Raw genomic sequence first — 10,315 nt, 5'->3', positions numbered from 1 at the left:
GGTGGGGGTCTTTTAAAAGTATTTGGGCAAAAAGGCAGTTTCGGTTTCGGTTTCGGTCAAGGGGTATCCTGAATTTTCGGTTTCGGTTTCGGACCAGAATTTTCATTTCGGTGCACCCCTAAATGAAACAAAATGGAATACATTCTGGCGCACTCCGTTCCCTTCAGTTCAGTTTTGTACCCCATTGTCAATGAATAGGGACAAAACGGAAGCGTTTTCCTACGCAATTGAGATCCTATGACGGATCTCAATAGCGGAAAGGGAAAGCGCAGGTGTGGAAGTAGCCTTTATCGTTTTTAATCAACAGGTCGGGTCAAATCAGTTAAACAGCTCCTTCAAACTCCCTGGTCATTCCCATGCATTTCTCATGCATCTTTTACGTCCTTGTAAGTTTCAGAGACAGATCTTCTAGACTACACTGCCCTCCTCTTTCACGGTGCTTTGTCATCAATCTGTGTTCGCAATTGGGAGCTACATTTTCACATGAACTTTTCTTTATCTTTTATCATAAATCCAATGCAAACATCCTACAAAGTCATTCCGAGATTCCCAACTTCATTTATATGTGTACCGAAATCAGGAAGACTCGGTACTGACTGTCCCTTTGTAACTCACACAAGTGACATTTCTTTCGGATTTCAGACCGGAATTTTCTCTTTCACATCCTATCTCAACATCTGCTGAGAAAAACAGAATTTTTAGTTAGCTGCCTGCTTGAAGAAAGGCACCTCCAACAGAAAGTCTCTCAAAACCTGAGGTTTAAAAGGGACTGACAGATGAAAGGAGCCAAGCTATCACACTTTCCTTTAGAAGAATGCATGGTAACAACTTTATAACCCCAAAAGTCAGTTTTTTCACTTACTAAAGAAACAGATTGTTTTATTTTTCAACTCAGATCCATTTTCATGTCCAGTTCGTTATAAATGTCTCTTTTTGTCTTCTGGAGTGGCTTATTCTGTGAAAAGAAAAAATAATTCTATATTGAATGTCAATAATGCACAGAAGACTTGGGGAAAATGTGTTAAACATACTAAGAAGTATAGAAGCACTAACAAGATCAGCAACACATTAAAACCAAGAAAATGTGAAAATTTCTCAAAATGACCATGCACAATAATTGTAAGATCTTTTAGCCAGTACAACATGAAATCTTGTGATTATGCAGTCCTCATCTTTTCTCGTGAAATTTTAATATTCATATCTAGAAGGCACAGGGCTGTTCATTTGATAGCACTTAAGTGGGGCTGAGCTGTGCCTAGGTCATGTGAACAATGAACACAACATCATATGGCTCAGGCAAAGCTACGAGCCATTGAGGAAGTTCTACTGGAGGGTGACTGCATGAATGTTCTTCTGTAAGTGGCCAGGTCCCCAATATTGTGTTGTTCTACATAAATGTCAACCAATCTGACGTTCATTCAGAGGGGTCATACCTTTATGTTTCTTCAGCTCCCCACCATCTTCTTGCAGTCCCCCTACCTCAGCTTATAACTGAGGAAGCTGAAAATAAAGGCATGAATTTACCACCATATATGTCTTAGCAGTAAAATCTGTCGTTTGTCATAGTAGTCTGGGCCAGTAGGTCAAGAAAAGGAGAGAGAATGTCTACAGCGAAAGAGTCCTTTTTCTGCACAATAATCGCCAATATGATCTTCAGAGCACCTGTGTAGAACTGGTATCTACTACTATAGGGTCACTGTATTGTGGTCTCAGGCAGTAACTATTTTTGTACCTTCCACTATTTAAAAAAAAAAAAATCTAAGAAAACAAGCACAAGAACAAAACATCCTGCATGATCTGATAATAAATATGCGGATGTGCATGGCTACATTTATAAATCACAGAAAATAATGCACTAAAACAGTAGATGCAAACACAATATATGACTAAGCCCTCACTCTGATAATAAAATCTGAGACTCTTACCCAATGTATTTTGATCAAAGCAGATCTGTGCCCACCTACCCAGCGCCACGGTGGTCTCAGGTCAGGCAAGTCCTACCTATGCCGTTGTGCATCTATGTTCATTAGAGCAGACATATAGTTCAGGAGAGCAGACATATAGTGTGTTGCTCTTAGTTACCTCTGTGTCCATCAGCAACCAATGAGAGGAGGAGCACACACACCTATATGTACTTCATTAATGAAGGTCGTCTACTAGATAGCACATAAATGCTACTCCCAGAATAGAAGCGCATGACCTGACCTGAGACCACCTTGACGCTGGGTAGGTGGGCACAGATGTGTTCTCATCAAAATACTGTATATTGTCTAAGAGTCTCAGATTTCATCATTAGAGTGAGGGCTTAGTCCATATATTATGTTTTCATCTACTGTTTTAGTGCATTATTTTCTCGACTTTATTTTCCCAAAAATATGGCACTAACCAGATAGGCATGCTTATAACTACATACTCAGCTGCAACTTTGCATTTTTTTGGACTACACTGCTGCTAGTAACTACAGCTTGTAATATTCTTACATTCAATAAATACATCCAGGCCCCTCTTGAATTCCTTTATTGTACTCACCATCACCACCTCCTCAGGCAGAGAGTTCCATAGTCTCACTGCTCTTACCGTAAAGATCCTCTTCTATGTTTGTGTACAAACCTTCTTTCCTCCAGACGCAGAGGATGTCCCCTCGTCACAGTCACAGTCCTGGGGATAAATAGATGATGGGAGAGATCTCTGTACTTACCCCTGATATATTTATACATCGGTATTAGATTGTCCAACAGCCATCTTTTTTCTAGGCTAAATAACCCTCATTTTCATCATCTTTCTGGGTACTAAAGTTCAACTATTCCATTTAGTTACCTGCCCCGAACTTGCTCAAACTTAGCTATGTCTTACTTGTGGACTAGTGCCCAAAATTATACACAAAACTTTATGTGCTGTCTGATTAATGATTTGTAAAGTGGTAGAACTATGGTGAACCCCATATTTGCATTGACTGCAGCTACCTGACACTGGTTACTACAGCTAAGTTTACTGTCAACTAAAATTCCTAAGCTCTTTGCAATGTCAATTTTATCCAGTGTTTTCTGACTTTGTAGGGCACATTCCTCCTCTGGATACTGCTATTAAGAAATGCAGTTGCCAAGAAGTTGTGAGCTTGGTCTACAACAATGTCTTGGTAGGTGGTACATGCCAAGGTTGCATCCTCGTAAATGCTCAAGATTTCCAAGAAGAACACTGCCCAGGGCATCACACTGTCTCCACTGGTTTGTTTTCTTCTCGCAAAGCATCCTGGTGTTAGATCTTTCCCAGAAATATGACGCACACACACCCAGCTATCCAAATTAAAAATATCTGATTTATTTGACCAAAACCATCTTCTTATATTGTTCAATAATCTATGTGGGCATTCAATGTTATTTGCTTTACCTGTCAATGGTTATGGCTGATGGGTGTATATAATCCTCTATAATATTCTAAGATAAATTACCAGTTTTTGAACCCAGATAAGACATTGTGATATTGGTTTTAAATTAGAGATGAGGTTAAACATCTGTGCAATCATAGAGATCCTATTTTTAAACAATGGTAAATTTGATATTTGATGTCTGAGTTTTCTCTAAAAGCCCAACTATAGCTGACCTGATTAAAAATGTGAAGCGAGATGATGCCCTGTGAATTATGCAAAGTGCATATGAAATAAATGTCATTCTGCAGTACATGTTGACATCTTTGTAAACTTTGTCATTTTTACACCTATACTTGTTGGGTACAGGGGCACGTTATGAATTCTGCATACCAATGAAGTAACAATAAAAAAATCTGCCTGAAAGTTAAGCAATGAAAGATAAGGTTACGGAATAAAAGGAGGTGGAAGGAAAATATTGGTGGGCTGCCTGGTGCTGCTGGGGGAATTCTACATGTGTACGTCCTTTTACTACTTATTTAAGGGAACCTGTCAGATTAAATATGGTGTCAGAGCTGCAGGCAGCATGCTATTGAGCAGGAGGAGCTGGGCAGATTCGTCTATACCGTATTTTTCACCCTATAAGACGCATCGGCCCATAAGACACACCTAGGTTTTAGAGGAGAACAATAAGGGAAAAAAAAAATCATTACACCTCAGGTCAGACCAGCAATTAGACCCCCAAAGTTAATCAGACCTCAGCTTACAGCCCCAATCAGACCCCCAATGTCAATCAGAGCTCAGATCAGACCCTCAATGCCTCAGATCAACCCACCAACCTTCAGCCATCTATCAGCCCCCATATGTCAGCCATCTATCAGCCCCCATATGTCAGCCATCTATCAGCCCCCATATGTCAGCCATCAGCCCCCATATGTCAGCCATCAGCCCCCATATGTCAACCGGAAGCCCCCATATGTCAACCAGAAGCCCCCATATGTCAGCCAGCAGCCCTCATATGTCAGCCAGCAGCCCCTATATGTCAGCCATCAGCCCCCATATGTCAGCCATTAGCCACTATATGTCAGCCATCAGCCCCCATATGTCAGCCATCAGCCCCAATATGTCAACCAGCAGCCCCCATATGTCAGCCATTAGCCCCTATATATCAGCCATCAGCCCCATATATTCAGCCATCAGCCCCATATATCAGCCCCTATATGTCAGCCATAAGTCCCCATATGTCAGCCATCAGCCCCTATGTGTCAGCCATCAGCCCCCATATGTCAGCCATCAGCCCCTATATGTCATCCATCAGCCCCATATATCAACCCCTATATATCAGCCATCAGCCCCCAGTGCAAAAAAAAAAAAAAACTCACTTACCTCTCCTGCTCCTGGATGCCACCGCTCCTCATCATCACGATCCTCTTCAGCCGATAGCCGAGCAGAGGACCAGGAAGCTGTTAGTACAGAGCCTTCACCGATTCCTGGTCCTCCAGTACTAATGAAGCGCTTCCATAATGGAAGCGCTTCATTAGTATTGGCCCCATAAGACCAGGGGGGAAAAACGCCACTTTGTGGGGGGGAATGCGGTACTTTGGTAGGAAAAGATTCAGTAAAACTTATATTTTATACCTCTGCTCCTTCTATGCTTGGAGTCCAATAGGAGGTCCTCCGAGTGACTTTTAGCTAGTTATAAATGCACACTGTAAATCACTGATTAGGACCACCCACTGGACTCCTAAGCAGTTATAGAAGGGGATATAAACAAATAGAATACCAGTTAAACTTTATCTCATCACACAAAATTACATATCAGTCTGCTCTGCTTTTCCGCATGGTCAACAGGCTCCCTTTAAGTGCCACTCCACCACACTGATCCATACTGCAAGTCAAAGGATCATTTGGATTTATGTTCTGGGTTAAATTTTTAGCTAAAATCCTTTGATGTATTATTTAGTGTTGCTATAGGTACATTCACATGTGTATCATAAAATACCCACATTTTCTGCTATTTACATACATCTATTTTTTGCTCTCACCCTGATCTCAAGGGAGTACCACTCCTCGGACTGCTACTTGTCAGCTGTAAGGAGCATCCCAAGCTGAACCTTAACAGGAGAAATGAAGCATTACCCATAGAAATGAATGAGATGTGCATTTAATGCACTCGTGTGCTGGGTCTTCATCTGTTTTAGCTAATAGATGCCCTGAATGTGGGACATTACACAATTCATTTTGAATTCCCTGCCCCAAATACTTTAACCCTTGATCCAAACTCTGCAAAGCATACACCAACCTAAACATTTCTCTTTGCCGAGCTTGTACTTTACTACGGCTACAGATGCAAATATTGTAGTATACAAGCCTTGCTGTTTTCATTGCAAAAACTAAAAGGTTTCACAAGACATCTAGACTGCACTTTTACAGTGAAATTGAATTAATGTGAACAGTGTCCCTGAGGTGTCCCTGTTTGCTAGTAACCCTAATGTTAAGTCCCCATTCATATGGCTGTGGTGCCCATATTGCGCACAGTAATGTCATGGCAGCCATATGGTCATGTGAATGGGGCCTAAGTCCTGTTATAAACACCTCGTATTATTTCAAGCCATTTCAAACCACTTCCTAGGCTTCTACTGTTCAAGAGCTCCTGCACCGTTCACTTCTCATGGCACACCTAGTTTAATCATTCCTACATTGGGGGCTGATCGTCGATAAGAAGTTGTATGCTATGCATCTCACTACACAGATCATATAGAGTCATTCTAGCATGTTAACTCTCAGCATTTTCTGGTCTTGGCGTGTGCCATTTTAAAGTATTCTGTGGACTCTTGCCAACACTGAATCCTTATCCGTTTGTTTGCCTTTAAAAAGTGTAACCTTTACAGAAGGGAATTTAGACAATCCTCATCTCTGCTGTTCTTTTTCTCCCTCTCCTGTAGAAACCGATTTCATTTCCCCATCTGGTCCCCAAGAATTTTCTCAGGGAAAAAAAACAAACCTTTTTTTCTGGGCTATCATCCAGGCAATGTCACAATTCACAGCTGTAGGGTTTGATCCAAGTACTTCAAGCTGGCAGCAAGGTAGAGCCAAGAGAGATTAAGAGCTTCTTTATATAATAAATCTTCAGATGGACAAAGCTAGTGATGACAGAGGAAAAGTGAGAAGCAGAAAGACATACTCAAGTGGAAACAAGTAGAAAAGTTTCTTACGCTGACACCAAATATAAGGGCACAATGGGTGTGCATGGGGCTTGTAAGTGCTAACCTGCGTACTCTGCTAAGTGTTGGTTTAGATTATAATTTTAGCATTTACAACCAGGCATTGCATACAAAATCTGTTCCGCATTAGCATGCTAATACTGTATATATCCAGATAATCTGTAGCGCTAATGTAAGTGCCTGAGCAATGTTCATCTTTTGATGCCAACATTACACAGCCATTTAAAACCAATTTAAGTTTTCTGGCTTTTTGTAAAGTAAGCTTTGTCATCTTACAACAAAAAAAAGTTATATAACCTTCTAATATATTTTATGCCTCAGTCCCATATCACTTTTAACATTTTGGCAAGCATGAAAGGAATTGAATGAAAATGTTTACAGTGTATTGAAAATATTTCTCCCTTGAGATGGAAATCTGATTGAATCAGATATGAGCAGGACAATTTTTCTGGGTACAGTACTGACCGCAAGGATAGAGTTATAGAGGAAGCCATGCATAACTTATCAGCACGTTTGCCTTGTAGCACTATTATCCTTAGTCTAAATCCAATCAAGACAATATTTGTAGTATGGTCTCTCCATATTTGTATGGAGTTCCTTCAGGCCATATGGTTTCTCCTCCATGCCCACTCCCCAAAAATAAAACATTTTGTTTTCTATGAAATCTCTTCTAATTGCAACAGAAATCACAACAACCAGGATTTCTCTTTGGGCAATAGAGGCAGACATCCCCTTACTAGTCTAATTTGACTTAGTATTTTATCTTCGCTGTATTGGAAGTCTGGTGAGCTTCTGCTTACACAGAGCAGCCATGTTGAAGAGGGAGAGCTGCAGGGAGGAGGGATTAAGAGCAGCAGCGCTAACCAATGATGAGGGAGGGGGGCGTGCCTCAGACTACCTCATACTTGCTGTTTTCAGTATAGCTAAAATGAAGTGACAAGTCACAACTTTAAAGCTGAGAAACAAGAAGCCAAACAGCAAGACCTGAAGAAAATAAATAGCACATATTCATCCTTTACAGGTACTGACTCCCATATCATTTTTGATCTCCTGACAGGACGGTAACTTTAAGTAACTCTTAGGATTTTGTATGATAATATTAGTCCATCCTGTGTTTGGTTGTGTTCTGTCTCATTTTCTTTTAACTTTCTAGAGCCGTAATACGGAAGTAATAGAAGTTTATTGAAAAGTCTTCTGTTTGCCCCTGATTTTACATGGAGAGATGCAGAATCTAATAGAAAATATTCTTGAATGCTCCACTGGATGGCATATTACAGAAGTATTCTTCCCTAGAAATTCTGCTTCTAAAGGAAAAAAAATCTCCATAAATCCACCCTAGGACACGTGCACCACTACCCTACCACCGTAGTGCCGACTGACATACACTGCTATCCTTAGGATAGGCCAATAGTTCATCAGTATCTGATCAATGGGAATCCGACACCCAGGACCACCACCCTTCATCTGTTTGAGAAGGCAATGGCACTCGCAGTAGCCCGGCGGCTTCCTCTTGCTTCCCACACACAGTGCCGTACATTGTATAGAGGCTCTGCTTGGAATTGAGGTTAGACCCATTCACTTATATGGGGCTGAGCTGCACCTAGGCCACGTGACCGATGAATGTGTCGTCAATAACCTAGGAAAATCTGAGAAAAGGCTGTGGTGCTAATGGGGGTCCCAGGTATCAGACCCCTACTGTTCAGATACTGATGACTTATCCTGAATAGGTCATCAGTTGTAAAGTCTTGGGGTATCAGACTCCCGCCATTCAGATACTGATGACCTATCCAGGAAAGCCCCTTTAATGTGTCCCAAAAAAGTAGAAACTGGGCTCCATAAATATGATGTATGACCTAAAGGACATATTTGTCAATGCATATATGCTAGAAAATTACCATAAATGTTTTAATAATTTTATAACTCTATATGGCAAGGCGATAAAAAAAACGCAAAGCCTCTTGCAATTAACCCACTCATCTCAATATCCTGAGACAGATATGAAAGGTATGCTACGTTGTCAACCCTTCTCCAACTTTTACCATTTATTATATATCCACTTACTTATATATACTATATTATTTCATAAGATATCCACAAATTGACATTTTGTGATCAGGCCAGCCAGTCACAAGTTCACAAGACTGCTTTATTATGACAGGTCCACATATGTACATCCTCTTATACATTCTGTAAAGTTAATATGAAGAGGGCAAAGGAAACTCCACTCATGGATCTCTTCTTTTCCATTTACAATGACAGCCCCATAGAAGCCACAACGCCAAAAAGCATCTGAAATGTGTTAAATCCACATTTTCAAATTTATTAGAAACAGCCTAAATAATTAAATGAATTGACTGAATGGTGGTTTTTGAAATCAGAGGTGGGGTCAGAGGTCGGAGCCTTACATACCACAGCTTTGTATAGATCCTGTGATTGACAAGTGGAGGAAACAGGTTAAGATATTTCACGTGGGAATCACAGCTTGTAAGAAGGGAAGACAAGAGGGAATTTTACACTTCAGGGTAAAAAGTTAATTTTGTTTTCATAAGACATGTTATTCCTCGTACTTTGCACAGTTCAGATCCTTTATTTGGTTTAACAGCTGTCAGTTATCTCTTAAAAGAATAACAATGTTCCATGATAACCTTTCTTCAATAAATGTGATGCTTCTCTCATTGAATATTTAAAGCTCTGAGTTAGGGCTTACTCACACTTGCCTATTTTTTCCTTGACATTGCCAATATATTTAAAGGGATTCTCCAGGATTGATTTAAAATTGCCACCAGAAACCTATCCTAGAATTTGTGCTGCCTAGAGGGGGTGAGGGGCTGGGGCCCCAATACACACTACTCTGCTCTCCAATAGATAGTAATGATGTGATCCTGACTATGCTATGCCACCCTGGCTGAGCAGCCTGACAGGAACACTCACCAATATGTAGTATATACAAGTGCCAAAGCGTACTGTGTAGTGAGGCCCCGCTACCTCCCCCACCTCCCTCCAGGTAGCTCTGCAAGTGGAGGCAACTAGTACTGCTCATATTCTAGGACGGGTTGCTGATGGTCATTTTAAATAATTCCCAGAGAACCCTTTTAGTTGTTTCCTCTATTGTATTATTATTTTTTTTATTCCACATGATGTGGAATGAATGACAGAAAAATTGAGCAAATATGCACATGTGAACTATGCAAAAAAAAAAAAAAGACCATGTGTTTTTAAAAAATCAATCATTAACGTCTATGGCCTTTAAATGGTACCATATGGATCCATTGGAACATGAAATATATAGAAAAAAATGCCATCTGCACAGACAAATGTGTATAAAAGTGAAAATAGGAATAAAACCATTTTAATGAATTGGCACCATTTTCTCAATGATAATAAAAAACTCAATTCTAAAGATCTGTAAGTGTGAATGAGCCCTAATAATAATGGACAGGCAGGGCACTGAATTACTCTTTGAAAAATGGATAAAAAACGGATCACAAATGGTGCTGATGCTGATGCAGTATATGGTCAAATACAGATACATATGCATTTTAAGAACTCTCCACAGACTGAAGTGACAAATATTCACCTGCAAAATGAATAACAGTAGTGCATACTGGTTTTAAAAATTGTGACTGTTTTTTATATGCTCATGTCAGTAACCCCATACTGTAACATAACTCAGATTGAGTACTGATGCACAATGCTATCATATATGAACAGCCTTATCCCTTAGGTA

This window comes from Bufo gargarizans, chromosome 2, assembly GCF_014858855.1.
Source record: "Bufo gargarizans isolate SCDJY-AF-19 chromosome 2, ASM1485885v1, whole genome shotgun sequence".
NCBI lineage: Eukaryota > Metazoa > Chordata > Amphibia > Anura > Bufonidae > Bufo > Bufo gargarizans.
The sequence above is the reverse complement of the archived record's forward strand: the minus strand, read 5'-3'. Positions refer to the sequence as shown.